General features: G+C 45.9%; 1 non-coding gene across 1 annotated transcript; it reads left to right on the forward strand.

Annotated features, from left to right (window-relative positions):
* Positions 1–14,567: 14,567 nt before the first annotated feature.
* On the forward strand, positions 14,568–14,673 carry LOC144710763 (small nucleolar RNA R71). Its single transcript, XR_013583407.1, has one exon. It is a non-coding gene; the product is annotated as a small nucleolar RNA R71 (small nucleolar RNA).
* The last annotated feature ends 3,264 nt before the right edge of the window (positions 14,674–17,937 follow it).

Genomic DNA, 17,937 nt, shown 5'->3' on the forward strand with positions numbered 1-17,937 from the left:
TGCACATTAAAAAAAAACTATAAAAAACTTCAATTTCTATGAGATGAAATTTCCGTTTTTATCATCCAATATAGTAGTTATTTTTGAATTATCAAGCCTAGAGCACCAACCAAAAAAAATCAAAATTTTATCCTCTCAACCTCTCTAATTGACCACTTTGACCCTTTTCATTGGGCCAAAGAAGCCAATTTAGAGCCCCATATTCTTCTATTCCTCTCATCTCTCCTACCTCCCTTTCTAAATTTGTCATTTAATTTGGTGATTTGATCTTCATTGAAGATCAAATTAACTGTAATTAGTGTCACATTATTCAATTATATTCTCAATTATATTCACTTACTAGCTTACCTTGGATGACACCCTTTACTTATCACACATCTTAAATAGGGTTTTATAAATTTGATTGAATAAGCTAAATCAACAACGACAAGCGGTTCAAAAAAATAGAAAACTTCACCCATATTTTTGGCTTATCAAACTTCAAACAGTGAATTTCATCTTTGTCCAGACCTCTATTTAAAGATTTAAATGTCTCGAAAGTAGAAGGGGAAAAGACAAACGTGCCCTCAAAATGTCAGCTCTATCGCACGACTAGATCCCACGATATCACCATTTTACTGATGTTGAATCTCAATTGTTGAAAATTTTATCTCGCTTTCAATGTCCTACAAAATGGCATATTATGATTGGCTGGTGCTTTTCCTCATTTTTTGCATCCTCGGGTCATGTGGTGCCACTTTTTTGTGCACTTTTAAAGGGCGCAATTATTGCTCAATAATTATGTGTTTTGAATGACTATGAAAATGCCACGTTGCCCTTGTAATTGCCCTTGTAATTGCCCTTGTTTAAAAAATAATAATAATAAAATGGTGAGCTTACAGCATTTTTTAATACATCCGTGCTTCATTCCGTGTGAATTTCATGCACATGACGAATCGATGCCGCGTGTATTAAATACAATGATAATCCATTAATATATATAAATGCACTTCTGTCGGTCAGGGCGTGCATTAAAATGGACGCGGATAACCAATTCCCCGTGCTTTGATTCTCCTCATGCCATAATCGCACATTTATCGGTTACCTTTTTGTTTTCACACTGACCACGCCGCATTATTTATTTTTATCCAATTATTTTTTATTATGGCATCACGCATTGCAATGCCATAATGAGCTAATAAAACTCACTTTTCTTTTGGTTTATTACACATTTACTTGTTCGCCCAAAATTCAGACGAATGATGTGAATGCCGTGATATCTATTTATATGTGTGTGTGTGTGTGTCAGAAAATTAATAAAACCTTTACCAACCTTTAGCCAAGTATTCTAAGCTTTGTAAAAACCATTAATTCAATGTGAAGAGGTCAAATACCATATTAAATCAAAGTGTAAGTCATTTATGTCTATTCATATATGATAACATGCAAATATGCCCATTAAAACATATAATTGTTATGTGATATTCATCAATGAAGTGTTAAAATCTGCAACTTATCACCTACCAGCCCACCAAGATGACTATTTCCAAAACGATGAGTGTGGTTACCCACTGGACTTATTGGCCCCTTGAGGCAAACACGTCTGAGGCCACCGTCGACGATACGAGGCTGACAGACCAGCTCACCAGGGCAAATACATCTGGCACTATAATTGTGAGTATGACACTGACCTTCTTGCTTGCTTTGATGACTATGTCCAGCCCCAGGATCATAGACATGATGCCAGTCCACCAATACAACTATATCCAGCACGATGACCGTGGTTGTAGAGCCGACTTATTGGCTGGTCAAGCCTAACACGTTCGGCCCCACGGTCAAGGACACGAGGCCGATCGACTAGCCCGCCGCGACAAATACATCCGGCGCTATGATTGTGAGTATGACGCTGACCTACGTGCTTTCTGTGATGACTATGTCCAGCCCCACGATCATAGGCACGATGCCAGTCTATGAAGATAACTATGTCCAGCACGATGACCGTGGTTGCACGGCTGACTTAGCGGCCCGTCAAGCCAAACCCGTTCAACGCCATAATCAAGGATATGAGGCCAGGCGACCGGCCCGCCGGGGTGAATACATCTGGCGCTCTAATTGTGAGTATGACTTTGATCTACCAGTGTGCTATGACGACTATGTCCGGGCCCACGATCCTAGTCACGATGCCAACCCACCTGCCCATCTTGACGAATACTTCTGATCCCACCTCCACTAGTATGATGAACTTGATGAGGTTCCCTAGTACCTATCACGCACGATGCTCAACATCCGCATATCGTGCGACTGTCATTTTGGTCACTAGGATGACCATTATCACGATTGGACCTAGCCTTAACGAGGCATCGACCCACGTCAAGAGGATCACTCAGTGCGCAAAGGGTGCCTGGAAAATGACGCACGCTGACGAGAAGAGTACCAGGCTCAAATTTAGTAAAGTGTGCGTGCCGACATCGCCGTCTTTGAGGGGTCGAGAAAACTCAAGGAGTTCATTGAGTGGGAGTCGAGCATGCACTCCTACTTCTGATTGTACTGCATGGACAACGACATGTGCATCGAATATGCAGAGCTGGTGGCACACCAATAGGTTTTGGGTAAACGGCTGTATCGCCGCTGAGCGACGATGATGCTGAAGTTGAAAAATAATTACCTGATGTGACAATAACAGATATCAATGTTCCTCACATGCAACGACCTTAAGAAGGTCAACTCACCATGACAGAATACATAGAGGCATTCAAGGATTTGTTATTGCTATGTCAATTCTTAGAGAACTCGTGAATCATCATCGTTGTGTTTGCCCACGGGTTTCAGCCGGCTCTACACAGCAAGGTTCTTAAGTCCAACCTTGCCGAGCCCGACGAAGTCGCCTACTTAGTGGAGCACATGGGCCATCAAGGTGACGAAGCCACCGCGCATGCTACTCACACCACAACTCGAGCCATGATGTAGGACAACGTCAGGGACGCTGTCCGGCCGTCACCAAGGGGGTAGACTGGGTGTCCAGATCAACAAAATCAGACAACGACCAGGGGGTGTCGTCCGACAAGGGGTACTGACGGTAAAGACCTACGATGCAATGCAATGGGTGTGTAGATTTAGTACGTGCGACTGCTAACAGGCAAAGTGTTTTGATGCCCGGGAAGTTGATAGAGTCACCTGGGGTCGATCGGTAGACCTCCTAAATCTCATCCGAGCGGGACAAAGATGCTACAGCGTCAACGGGGTGTTTTTCTGTCGCGTAGTGCTCGCACTGGACGGGCCAACCCGACTTGTACATAACAAGTAAGACACTCAAATTGCGGCGTGTTGTCACTCAACTTTTCACAATTACCTACGTCTAATCCGAGTGCGGTGAAAGCAATCGAAAATGCGGGGCAAGAGATACGAGATAGCACGGAATGACATACCTCATCGTCGTCTAGGGATGGGTCGTCTTAGTCTCGTGCACCAGTTGGTTGTGGCATCATCGATGACGATGGACGGTGGCGGCGAACACTATTCCGATGCGAGCGTAGGCTCCCAAGCGTCAGTGATGATGGCATGTACCCCTGACAATCTCAGTGCATGCGGCGCAAGGTGGCCGGTTGCGGATGAGGCGCGCAGTGCAGCGCAGGCAAGCCCGGGAGGTGCAGGCGATGGCAATGCAGCAGCGACCGCGGTCAGCAGTGACGAGCGGCACAGGCAGGGCGGCATCTGGCAGGCACAAGCAGGGCAGCCGGGCACTGTGGGTAGCGGCGTGAGCAGCACCAGGGGTTGGTGGCTCAAGGGCGATAGGGTGGCGTGCCCGGCTCGAGGATGGGGCGCGATGCATGGGTGTCGAGGGGGTTGGGTCAGGGCAGAGGTCGAGAGCATTGCGCGATAGTGAGGGGCCATCGACGGTGGCTAATGTACGGATACAACCAACGCGAGCGCACGGCGCAGGCTGAAGGTTGTATCAGTGGCGTGCGTGGCATGGTACAACAGCGCGGCCACGGTGTAGCTAGGAGGACAAGATAGTGCAGCCCGGGCGCGGCGGTCTGGCACACGCATAGTTGGGCGGCCCGAGGCAGATGGGCGGTGCTCGCAGTGATGGTGATGTGTGTGACGCGGGGCGAGCGGCACGAGCGGCGCGACGCGGTAGTGCGAGCGTGGCGCGATAGTGTGGGCGTGGTGCGGCAGTGCAGGCCCGGCGCAGCACCGCGGTGTGGCTGGGCTGCAAGGGCGCGCTGATCCGGCGTGGGTGTGGCATGGGAAACTCTCCTAGCGGAGACCTAGGCTGGCAGCGTTGGCAGGTATCCCCTTCTCCTTCTTCTTCCTCTTCTTCTTCTTCATTGTCCTCTTCTTCTCGTATTCTTCCTCTCTCTTTTCTCTTCGAGCGGTGACCCTTCTCTTCTTCAAGTTCTTCTTTCAAAAAAAAACAAGGATAAGGGTTTAGGGCACCCATCCTTCCCTTATATACGTGGAACATGGGTGACCCCTTAGACACAACAGCAGGATATTCTCAGAAAAAGGGAAAAGGACGTGGAGGGAGATTCTTGTAGAATGAATCTCCCTTGCTACATATGATCTTGACGGGGATCAAAACAGAGAATGATGACTAGGAACCAAAACAGTGAACGAAAATGATAAACATAAAAGGGAAGATACTGTGGAAGTTACCGGAATAATTGAATCCGGGTGTTCGTACCGTCGCCTTGGCTTGTGGGCAGGCTGGACACATACCTGTGGTGATGTCACGGGCGACGTTGATGTCTCCGAAGACGCTTCCAGGGCTGCGGGTTGTGCTGCGCCATCAAGCCACCCCTGCTCGCACTACACCGCCTGCTATCGTTAGGGTTTCTTAGAACACGCGGGGGCCAGGAATCGCGTCCGCCACCTCTATGGGTTCTACCTCACATGCTCAAGCCATCAGAAGTGACATGTTGGCCCGCAGCACCACCGTTAATCGAGCACTCATCCTGTGCTTTAGGTGCCATGGGAAAGGGCACCGAGCTAGCCAATGTGCATCCTTTGCTCTCCTGATTGATATGGGAGAAGTTGGAGGGGACCCAAAAGGAGAACTTGATCCATTACCCCACGATGACTATCGTGCAAATGAGGAGACCCTGAATGGTTACAAAAGCCAAACCCAAAGTTGGATACATCTAGATAGTGGATGCTAGTACGACTCTTACATCCGCACCACGCCCTTGCGCTTGGCGACTCGCTAGCATTATCGCTGACCGCCCACGCACTAATGCGACGTCGGTCCCACCTGACCTTGTTTTGCACGTTAACCCTGCGACTATCTTGCAAAGGACAATTCCAATGGCCGACACGATGCTACAAGCACCGGTGTTCTACATGTTTGTAAGGATAAACAACAAAGTGTGTAAGGTGACGGTGGATAGTTCCAGTTGCATCAATGCCACATGTGACATAGTGGTCGCTTGACTTGGCTTGGTGACATACCCCAACCCACCCCTTTTGAGGTGTCATGGATTGACACTTCCTGATTGTCATGGAAGCGACAATGCGACGTCCCGTTGAAGATGGGTGTGTATGATGAGACCACAAAGCCATCGACAGATGTCCCTAGATCTATGACCACGACGTCACCATAGTCGGCAGAGCAAACATATGTTTGTTTCTACATTAGGGACAATGGGTCATGTGGTACCCATACACCACGAAGCCATCGGCGAAGAGTGCCTCAACCAAGATGAGGGGGGTCACCATCGTCCACTTTCTCGTTCTCCTTAGAGAGCTACGATACAAGATAGTAATGTGTTATGGTTCCTAGCTGATCACGCCAACCCCCAGACTACTGGCACTACCAGTCAGGAGACCCGTGCTACTCATAGTGCTGCCTGTGCCACTCCTTCCACTTCTAGAGGGGCTCGCTAGTCGCCTGACCAACAACACTGCGTGCCCGGCCGCCCGCCAATCACCTAGAGCTAGAGCCATCTTGTGTTGTCCCCACCCACTTTGTTCAAAAGTTTCATTGACGTGGTGTGGATCACACACTCTTCTACAGCCAGGATGATGAACAATGAACATGTTGTGATCCGCGTGCCATCCACCAGGTAACGGCCAATCCCCGTCACCCTTGCCTGTGTTCGGAGTTTGCCCCTAACTCTCTAGAGGCCTATGGCACTAGGTTAAGCCCACCTCAGATCGCTAACGTCCAAATCCCTTGTTGACTCCATATGCTAGTACCCATAGAAGGCCATATCCTTGAATTGAAGCACTTAGTGGAATTTCATTTGAATTGAAGTCTTCTTCTTCAAAAAAGCTTGCCCTAGTGGTCCCTTGCTGAGTCGCGGCCGCCTCTTGGAGTCGCCACCGCCCCTGTTGATGAAGGACTACTCTTGCTGCCCACCCGTCGACTGGCCACCACCCTCGCCCAACGCCCTGGCCACGTGCGCCTTTCACCCTGCCTGCATGCGCAAGTCACGCTTCGTCCGCTCGTGCCCGCCGCATGCTCGGTCACACAAGCCCCCTCGCATGTCTGGCCGCCCGTGCCCACTACGCGCCCACCCGCCCATGCCCCTTGGTCACCCGTGCGTGCCACGCCCCGATCGCGTGTGCCCGTTGAGGCACTAACCGCTCCCGCACGCCCAGCGTGCCCCCTGATGCCCTCGCAACCACTTGGGTCTGCGGCACCCTGTTGAAGAGCACGTCAAATCGTCCTGCCAGCGACACATCAAGAATTTCCTGTAGCCTCTTCATGCACTATCTAGTGCCTAGGTACTTCTATACTCTTTGGTGTCCCTCTTCTGCTTTTAGTGTTCTTCGAGTGTTCATCCAACCACCGTCGGATTTAATTGGATTTAGAATCTTCATGCAACCCGTTAAATAGGTCTTTGAGTCTTCTAATGATCCTCGTTTGTATTTATTGAACATGTTACTTTGTTTTCACCTTGGTGGTTGTAAGACAGTACTCCCGCCCTCGACGAGGAAAGGGGCTCCCTCATCATTATTTTGACCGGATTTAAATTTCCGAATTCAATTGTGTGATTTGTTGTCTGTTTTCTCCTATCCCTCCCCTAATCATCCTAGTATCTAGTTCCCATTGTAACCCTGTCCCCGTCTCCTCTAGCAACCCTACGTCACCCCGTCATCTGCTAATCATCATGGATCACGCAGCTACTGCCAATCATAGTCGTAACCCACGGGCGTAGCCATCACGGCTCTGATTGACGAACGCAACCCCAACTACACTCATCGCCGGTTTTGGCTGTCGCCGATTGAGCCCGCGACCCCCGCTCGTAGGCACCGCCAATCACAGCCCAACCATGGCCATCATTGGCCATGACCGCGCTAGCGACAACTGAAGGCGTAGTTGGAGTTGCTCTCTGATAAGCTCAATTTTACTGTGATTTTTACTGGTTATTTAGCAAGATAATCGTGTGAGGTTGAGAGCTTATACAACAAAATTTATAACCTCACGGCTTAGGGAGAGTGAGGGTCGATCCTCAGGGAGCAGAGAAACAGCAGAAAATGTCTTCGGTTCACTTTGAATTATCAGATCAGAATGTTGAATTTCAGCAATGGAAAGAAATATCTACAGTCCAATTCGATAATTCTTCCAGTAGCTTGTACCACTCAGGATTACTCCGCAAGATTAGAATCTGAGTTTAACCACAAGCAGAATCCTATAGTTTCAATTAAATAATGAAATGGGCTGCAACTACGGTCTAGTCAATTCATCAAACACCTAACAGGTGTTTGATTATGCACGACCAGAACCTGCAGCTCGCGAGGAAAAGCACGAGCTCACAACTGCTTGCGGTGCAAGCAGCTGCGCACACAGTGGGCTCGTGGCTGCGCGACACAAGCTCGCGCCACGGCCTCAAAAGCGCCCACCCGCCTGCAACACGCTCGAACAAGTGTGTTGCACGCGTCCGCTGGTGTGCGCGGCAACACTTGCGCGCAAGCGCACAAGCCCGTGCGACCAGCGGTTTGCAAGCTGCGTCTTGTGGCGCGCAGTGCAGCCTGTGGCGTGCGCAAGACAGGTGCCTGCCTTGCGCTGCACAGGAGCTCAAGCAAACTTTCGTTTATGCAGATAGGTTTCTGATAGGTGGAGTAGATTGATAGGAGCTTGAACAAAGGAATAAACAAACACAAACAAACACAAAAACTATGAACTGATATTCAAACTAACACAAAGCAACAACACAGATTGGGAAATGCTGAAGAACCTTTGATGATTCTCCAGCCCCAACTGAGATTGTCTGAAATGGGAAGAGTACACCACTGAACTGAAGAACTCACTCCAACCAAGGTCACTTCCTTGCGGCGAGGTGGAGGTCTTCGATCTTCAGATAATCTTCAGCTTGTTTCTCCTCCCAACTCCAATGCTCAGCAACTCTTGGAGGGTGCAAAAATCCTCTTCTCCAAGCCCTTGTTTCCTTAGAGAAAATTCTGAACACCTAAACTCCTCTCTCAAGAGAGTATTTATTGGTTTTCTCTTAAGTCATGCCCAGGGGCATTTTCGTAATTTTGCCACTTGAATTTTTGCCCACTTCTCTTGATCCTCCTCTCTTCCTTGATCTTCTTAACCTGTTTCTGAATGTTCACTAGCCATAAAATGTTAAATATATTCCACTTGATTCAAAGAATCAAGTGGGGTTAGTGATTTCATAAAACAATACATATGCATGAACTTAGCATGAATTCACAAGATAATTGTAATGAATTTAAACTTAAGAACTTGATTATTTGATGACATATTTTAGAGTCATCAAACACCCCCCAACTTAGATCATTACTAGTCCCTTAGTAATGACATGCAGGTGAGAATAGAAGATGATCTCAAGGTGAATTTTGACTTCCGATAACTTTGATTCATGCTCTTCTCAAGGAGTACTTTCAGCAATTAAAATTGACCAGCGTAGAAGAAATTTAGGATCTATCTCAGCCTTAAACCTCAACTAAGTGCACATGATCTATGGAGTACATATAGTAAGTACATAGTATATGGAATAAGATCGAGTTAACACCCCAAGCGCACTACTGAACGAGGCGTAGAGAGTGGTATTAATGCTAGCTCAATACTATGGCTATAGTAGCATCGGCTCAAACACATGGGAGACAGCTTTTTCACCTTTATTTTATTTGGCATTTGCTGCTTGTTGGTCATTTTTGATGACAATCAACTTTAATACTATGATGCAAGCTTTTGCTTGTTTATGCGCAGTGCAGCTTTCACTTGATAGTTTGGTGGCGCTTATCCACTACCCATGTGCCGTCCTTAGTAGACCGGCAGCTTATTCCCCCGACGAAGTTATGTATCCTTCATGGGTCAGGGAGCTTCACTCACGTCATAATAATACTGCCAATGAGCTAACACTAACCCTACTCTCCACTAAAGCTAAAAATTTTCGTGCATGTAAGTGCTAACTCAACCCGAGGTGGATGGTGAGGTGAGAGAAGTATAATGGTAATAGATATGACTGTCGTGGTATGGATCGTAGTGCACCTAGCTAGGCTTACTTCACCTAGGATTCCCTAGCTGGCCACTCTTGCATTTCTACCCTTTTGAAAAGAATCGAATTATCATGCATATCATTGGACAATCATCTCCTAAGATCATCAAATATCCATGGTTTGTGAATGCAAAAACGAAAAAAATTTCATGGATAATGCATGTAAATGTACTCCCCTCCCCCCCTCAATAAAAGGCATGTTCCTACATGACAAATCATAATTGAGAGGAAGGAGAAAGGACTACCAAACCATGGAAGCAAGGGCGGCGATCAGCATGCGTGTTGTCCAGTGACGTGTTAGGTGGGCGTGGATCGAAGTGGCTGCACACGAGAACAGAAACAAAAACGCAGAAACAAAAACAAAACAAGGAAAATAACCAAGCATAGAGAATAGGAAATGTAGTAAAAACAAAAACTAATCGGATAATGAGCTATCATGCGATGGCTTTTCTAACGTAATATTCATGGGGCTGTGAAGATCTTCTTCTTCTAAGTAGGGTTTGAGCCGTTGCCCGTTCACAGTGAATCGTCTTTGAGACGTAGGATCTAAAATTGTGACGGCTCCATTCTCAAAAACCTGCTGAACAAGGAAGGGACCATCCCATCGTGTTTTCAATTTACCTGGAAAGAGTTTTAGTCTAGAGTTGTACAGCCATACTTTTTGATTCTCCACAAAGATTCTTCTCCTCAAGCTCTTGTCATGAAACATCTTCATCTTGGCTTTATAAATCTTCGAATTCTCATAAGCCTCATTTCTTAACTCTTCCAACTCATTCAATTGAAGAAGTCTATGCTTGCCGGCTCTATCCAAATCTAGGTTGAGTTTTCTAATAGCCCAAAGGGCCTTGTGTTCTAACTCAAGTGGTAGGTGACAAGCTTTGCCAAAGATAAGGCGGAAGGGAGACATGCCGAGAGGGGTTTTGTAAGCTGTCCTATAAGCCCATAATGCCTCGTCGAGCTTCCTAGACCAATCTTTCCCATCTGGACGCACTATTTTCCTCAAAAATTTCTTAACCTCCCAAAAGCATAATTCCACTTGGCCATTCGCTCGGGGGTGATAAGGGTAGTGACTCGATGATGAACACCAAATTTCTTGAGGAGGTTCCTAAAGTTGTAATTTGTAAAGTGTGATCCTCCGTCACTAATGATCGTGGGCATCCATATCTATAAAAATATGTTTCTCAATAAAATTAGTCACTACCTTGCTGTCATTGGTTTTTGAGGATGGCCTCCACCCATTTGGAGACATAATCGACAGCCATCAATATATATTCATACCCATTTGAACTAGGAAAAGGTCCCATAAAATCTATTCCCATAAATCAAATATTTCTACTTCTAGAATGGGTTGTAGAGGCATTCTATCTTTCCTACTTATGTTGATGGATGCTTGGCATGATAAACATGTGTTATAAAACTTTGAGCGTCTTGAAATAACGAGGCCAAAAAAACCAGATTCAACAATTTTATGCGGTTACCTTAGCGGAGTAATGTCCTCCTCCAGGTTTGGAATGGCAGAATTCCAAGATGCTCCTTTGCTCGCTCTCGGGACGCACCGCCTCAAAATTTGATCTTGGCCTTGATGGAATAGCTCCGGTCTTCCCAAAAGTAAAATCTTGCATCTTTAAGCAGCTTCTTCCTCTCGTGAGACGTCCAACCTGTTGGAATTTGTCCTGAAACCAAGAAATTGACAATATGCGCATACCAAGGAGGCGATGCTCCTTGTGCGGTTAGGACATGTTCATCCGGAAATGCATCGTTTATTAACGCAGGTTGGGTGTTTAAAATTCGAGAGAGGTGATCTGCTACTACGTTTTCACATCCTCGCTTGTCCTTAATCTCCAAATCAAATTCTTGTAATAGTAACACCCATCTAATCAACCTAGGTTTTGCCTCCTTCTTTGCTAATAAATATCTAATAGCTGCATGATCAGAAAAAACAGTAATTTTACTTCCTAACAAATAAGACCTAAATTTTTCTAATGCAAAAATAATAGCCAGTAGTTCCTTTTCGGTCGTAGAATAATTCAGCTGTGCATCCACTAATGTTCTACTGGCGTAGTAGATGACCACGGGTTTCTTGTCAATTCGCTGACCTAACACTGCACCTACTGCAAAATCAGAAGCATCACACATTAGTTCAAAAGGAAGGGTCCAATCGGGCCCTTGCAAGATAGGTGCATTTACTAAAGCTTCTTTTAATTTATCAAATACATTCTTAGCCTCTAGTGTTAGTTCAAAATCATTATTTTTAGACGATAAAAGGTTTGTAAGCGGTTTAAAAATTTTAGCAAAATCAAGGATAAAACGTCTATAGAAACTCAGCGTGGCGAGAAACCCCTAAGGGTTTTTAGGTTGGTTGGAGGTGGAAGGCCCTGGATGACCTCGATCTTGGCCTTGTCCACTTCCAAGCCACGACTGCTACCATGTGGCCCAGCACTACTCCCTCCTGCACCATGAAATGAGATTTTTCCCAACTTAGTACGAGGTTCGACTCAATGCACCTCTTCAATACTTTGGTGAGGCTAAGGAGGCAGTTTTGAAATGTGGATCCAAATACAGAAAAATCATCCATAAATATTTCTAAGCACTCCCCCACTAGATCGGAGAAGAGTGCATTCATGCATCGTTGGAATGTGGCGGGCGCATTACATAGCCCGAAAGGCATACGCCTAAAGGCATATGTCCCTACAGGACTCGTGAAGGTCGTCTTCTCTTGGTCCTCAGGATGGATATTCACTTGGTTATATCCTGAATAACCATCAAGAAAACAGAAATAATGCTGCCCCGATAATTTTTCTAGTATTTGATCCATGAAGGGTAATGGGTAATGATCCTTCTTGGTAGCCTTGTTCAATTTCCGATAGTCAATGCACACCCTCCACCCAGTGGTTAGCCTCTTCTGCACTTCTTCTCCTTTATCATTCAGCTCAACAGTCACTCCTGACTTCTTAGGAACCATATGTACCGGGCTTACCCATCTACTATCGGAAATCGCATAGATGACGCCGGCATTAAGCCACTTGAGAATTTCCTTTTCGAGGACTTCTCTCATGTGAGGATTCAACCTCCTCTGATGTTCTCTACAGGGTCTAGCTTCATCTTCTAGAAATATTCTGTGCTCACAAATTGAAGATGGAATTCCTTTGATGTCATCAAAAGTCCACCCTATGGCCGATTTATGCTCCTTAAGCACTTTGAGTAAGCTCTCTTCTTGTGTTGGAGTGAGGGATGAAGATATAATCACAGGTAAACTTTCTGTACAGTCTAAATAGGCATACTTGAGGGTAGAGGGAAGTGGTTTAAGTTCTGGGTGAGCTTTTACTTCTGCAGAGTCTAAGAGTTCATCATCTAGCTCTCTACTTTCTATGTTGGATAGGTACTCCTTCACTCTTCCCTCTTCTCCTTCATTTTCTGTGCAGAAGCTGAGCTCTTCATTGCTCCTAAGGGCACTTCATCATTCTAGAGATGTCAAGTTGAACTCTTTCCTTCCTATCTTAAACTCGACAGTCCCCTTTTCCCAGTCCATGATAGTCCTAGCCGTCACTAAAAACGGTCTTCCTAGAATGATAGGAGCCAAGCTAAAGTTTCCTGAAATTTTTACATCAGTTACTATGAAATCTACAAGAATTTCACAATTTTCTACAGTGATAGTGACATCAGTCAATCGTCCCTCAGGTTGCCTGACCGTTCCGTCGGCTAAGAGTAAGTCCATATGGATCTCTTCAAGCTCCCCGAAGCCGTATTCCTCATACAATGCTGTCGGAATGATGCTGATGCTTGCTCCTGTGTCTAACAAGACTTTTGAAAAAGTCTTTCCTCCTATGTTACAAGTGATAAAAGGGGCACCAGGATCCCTCTTTTTTATAGGTATGTCATTTAAAATGCTAGAGGCATTTTCGGAAAGTTTAACAACTTCCCTACTCGTTCTATTTGTGCAAGAGTCCTTAAGATATTTCTTAAGTGATGGTGCACACCTAAGCATGTCTTCCACAGTGACTGTCATTGTGGCCTTCCTAAAGTTCTCTAACAACCTGTTTTCATAATCAAAGACATGTTTCTTTCTCGTTAGGGCAGAGGGATAAGGTATGTGTTGCCCACTTGTGGAAGGTAAGGGTTCATCGCCGTCGGGAAGATCCTCTCCTTCGTGCTCCCTTGACTCCTCTTTCTTCCTAGCGTTCTCTACAGAATACCTATAGGGATCCTGAAGTTCTTTTCCATTCCTCAATCTTGAGGCTGCCAGAACTTCAGGATCCAATTCATCCATTTCTTCATGGCTAGAATGCTGAATATGATGCAAATTGCATGGATTGATGACGGGTTTCGTAGGAAAACGTTGAGAAGTGCAAGTGTTTTCTGCAAGGATACCTTGGGACTCAGAGGGTGGCCTGAAACTCTCTAGCAGCTTCCTCATTTGCTCTTGTGACTCGAGCATTTGTTTAGTCTGGAACTCCATCATCACCTGCATTCGCATCTCCATCTCCGCCCGCAACTTTTGGTTTTGCTTTTCGATCATATCTGAAATGACGAGGGTTAATGTAGAGAAATCAGGTTGAGTTTGAGATGAAACCTGATACTGTTGTGGAGGCCTGTGCTGGAATTGTTGTCTCTGCTGGAACGGGGGTTGAGCTGCCGGCTTGTTTCCTTGGTGGAAGGCCTCTCCGTTTTGGAAATTTGGCCGCTTTTGACCTGCCCACGGTTGTTGCGGCTGATTGAAGGCCTTCACCTCTTCTTCCATGGCTTGGCAGGCTCCATCTTCATGTTCCCTGCTAAAACAGAGAGAGCAGATCTTAGCTTTAATGATGGGAGAGTTACCTAGGAAGACATTCTTCAAGGTAGAGGTGAGCTCCTCCAATTTCTGGTTGGTCTCCCTTAGGCCCGCTTGTAGCTCTCCCTCCTTGGCGTTGACCTGCAGAATTCCTGCTCTCTTGGGCTGCACATTCCTCCCATTCTGATTGGCTCCAATCTCCTGCAAATCAGTTTCTGCAACTCTCTCCAAAATATCAAAAACTTCGTCCTCATATGCAGTATAGAACGTTCCACCGGTAGCGAGATTTACTTTGTTTTTCATAAAATCAGAGAGAGACTCATAAAATATTTGGGCTAATTGACATTGTTCAATGCCATGGTGAGGACATTTCCTCAACAAATCATTGAATCTCTCCCATGACTCACTAAAAGTTTCTCCATCATGAGGATGGAAATTGTGAATTTCCCTTCTATAGAAATTTGTTTTGGAGAGAGGGTAGAATTTTTGCAGAAATTTCCTTGCAGAAATTTGCAGAAGGTGATTCCTAAATTACGATACCAAGAAAATGCTTTGTCTTTCAAAGTTAGAGGAAAATATTTCATTTTTAAAATTTCTGTAGAAATTCTTGGAACGTTTTGAGATGAACACCTAATATGGAAGTCATCAAGAAATTCTAAGGGATTTTGAGCAGGCAGTCCATTAAATTCAGGTAAGGAATGAATTAATGCATTGTCATATCGAAAGGAGATACCGTCACCGATGTTAAGATTTACATCAGTTTGACGTAGGCTTCCCGACGGAGTCGACCTGTCAAGCATGGTCCTTCTCCTTTCATGATGCTGATGAATCTCTTCAGCCATATTCTCCTGCTGAATTTCAGGTTCTGTAACTGTAGAATCTGGAGAGGTGTCTCTAATGTCCTTCTCTGCAGATTTTTCACCAGCTCCTGAACGTGTTACTACCATAAATCTTCAGCAAACGGTTAGAATAACAATAGGCTGAGGATTGTTAAGTCCTGCAGCTCTAGGAGAATCAACAAAAATGACTGTAGATTCAGGAGAATGACTGTAGATTTGCAAAAAAAATGACTGTAGATTCAGGAGAATGACTGTAGATTTGCAAAAAATGACTGTAGATTCAGAGAATTGACTGTAGATTTAAAGAAAATAAAAATTCCTACTGTTATACCGTGCTCCCCGGCAGCGGCGCCAGTTGATAAGCTCAATTTTACTGTGATTTTTACTGGTTATTTAGCAAGATAATCGTGTGAGGTTGAGAGCTTATACAACAAAATTTATAACCTCACGGCTTAGGGAGAGTGAGGGTCGATCCTCAGGGAGCAGAGAAACAGCAGAAAATGTCTTCGGTTCACTTTGAATTATCAGATCAGAATGTTGAATTTCAGCAATGGAAAGAAATATCTACACCCAATTCGATAATTCTTCCAGAGCTTGTACCACTCAGGATTACTCCGCAAGATTAGAATCTGAGTTTAACCACAAGCAGAATCCTATAGTTTCAATTAAATAATGAAATGGGCTGCAACTACGGTCTAGTCAATTCATCAAACACCTAACAGGTGTTTGATTATGCACGACCAGAACCTGCAGCTCGCAGGGGGAAGCTGCACGAGCTCACAACTGCTTGCGGTGCAAGCAGCGTGCACACAGAGTGGGCTCGTGGCTGCGCGACACAAGCTCGCGCCACGGCCTCAAAGCGCCACCCGCCTGCAACACGCGCTCGAACAAGTGTGTTGCACGTCCGCTGGTGTGCGGCAACACTTGCGCGCAAGCGCACAAGCCCGTGCGACCAGCGGTTGCAAGCTGCTTGCGGCGCGACAGCGTGCCTGTGGCGTGCGCGACAGGTGCCTACCCCTTGCGCTGCACAGGAGCTCAAGCAAACTTTCGTTTATGCAGATAGGTTTCTGATAGGTGGAGTAGATTGATAGGAGCTTGAACAAAGGAATAAACAAACACAAACAAACACAAAAACTATGAACTGATATTCAAACTAACACAAAGCAACAACACAGATTGGGAAATGCTGAAGAACCTTTGATGATTCTCCAGCCCCAACTGAGATTGTCTGAAATGGGAAGAGTACACCACTGAACTGAAGAACTCACTCCAACCAAGGTCACTTCCTTTGCGAGGTGGAGGTCTTCGATCTTCAGATAATCTTCAGCTTGTTTCTCCTCCCAACTCCAATGCTCAGCAACTCTTGGAGGGTGCAAAAATCCTCTTCTCCAAGCCCTTGTTTCCTTAGAGAAAATTCTGAACACCTAAACTCCTCTCTCAAGAGAGTATTTATAGGTTTTCTCTTAAGTCATGCCCAGGGGCATTTTCGTAATTTTTGCCACTTCGAATTTTTGCCCACTTCTCTTGATCCTCCTCTCTTCCTTGATCTTCTTAACCTGTTTCTGAATGTTCACTAGCCATAAAATGTTAAATATATTCCACTTGATTCAAAGAATCAAGTGGGGTTAGTGATTTCATAAAACAATACATATGCATGAACTTAGCATGAATTCACAAGATAATTGTAATGAATTTAAACTAAAGAACTTGATTATTTGATGACATATTTTAGAGTCATCACTCTCACCCATCGCAGCCACCATCGGTTGCCCATGACCGACCTATGCCACCGCCAGATTCCTACAGCTGCCTGACCTCTGATGCCCTTTATGCCAAACGTGCCGTAGTCGTTGCTGCTATCACCAACATCATCGACGCACTGCCAAAATACCATCCTCGCCCTCCACGACGCCCACGGTCTACGCCGCACCACACACACCGTATCGTGCGCAGGTTGCCGCTGCTGTTTACTGTGGTAATCACACACCATGGTCCGTGATGCGTCACCTTGCTCCTCGTTTGAATCCACTCCTTCAAAACCCCTCCTAAGTCGCATCATGCTGCCGGACGAGCAACGCTCAGCCGGCACCGCCACAGCTCTAGCAACCCCATGATGTCAAACAATGTCTGGGATGTGGCCTGGTCAACACAAAATATGATGGTTCGGTGTTGGTGAATGAAAATAGTGTCTGACTATGAGGGTGGCATCGTCTGACCAAAAATCCTAAAACAAAAATAGACTAAGATGTAATGCATGATGTGACTAATTTGGTACGTGCAAGTGCGGACTAGCTAGGAATACGGACTTCCTTGATCGAAGGAATTTCCCGATAGTGGGAGGGGTAGACGTCTCGAGCCTTGTCCGAAGGGGCGAGGATGATTAGAGCATCGAAAGGAGTAACTTCGCCAGGTTTTACCCACATGCGATGGGTGAATGCGACTCGTACCAAGGAGAGACACTGAATCTTGTCGTAATTCTCATTGATCCTCACCTATATCAAACCCGAGCACGATGGAGACAAAACGAAAATACAGTGCAAAAAATATGACATGGGTGGGCAGAGAGATGACCTCGTACTTCGTTTGTCCAGACCTGGCGTGGCAATGGTGCTGGCATGGGTAGCCAGGGTAGGTGGAGGCCGAAGAGACGTAGTAGCCGGGGGCTGGGGCAAATGAGTGGGAGGACTGAAAGGAGGTAATGGTACTTAAACAGGTTTTCCCGCTACAGATGGGGAATCTATTCCTACAGGCTCCACTTGCACGATGGTTGGGCAAAGGGATTCTACGATCGACACTTTCTCACTCACCCACCAAGGTGAATGATAGGCCCTCTGAGCGTTGACCTGGGATCACGATCGATGCAAACCCCGGGGTCAAAGCACAT

Source organism: Wolffia australiana, chromosome 12 (genome assembly GCF_029677425.1).
Source record: "Wolffia australiana isolate 7733 chromosome 12, ASM2967742v1".
In the NCBI taxonomy this organism is placed as follows: domain Eukaryota; kingdom Viridiplantae; phylum Streptophyta; class Magnoliopsida; order Alismatales; family Araceae; genus Wolffia; species Wolffia australiana.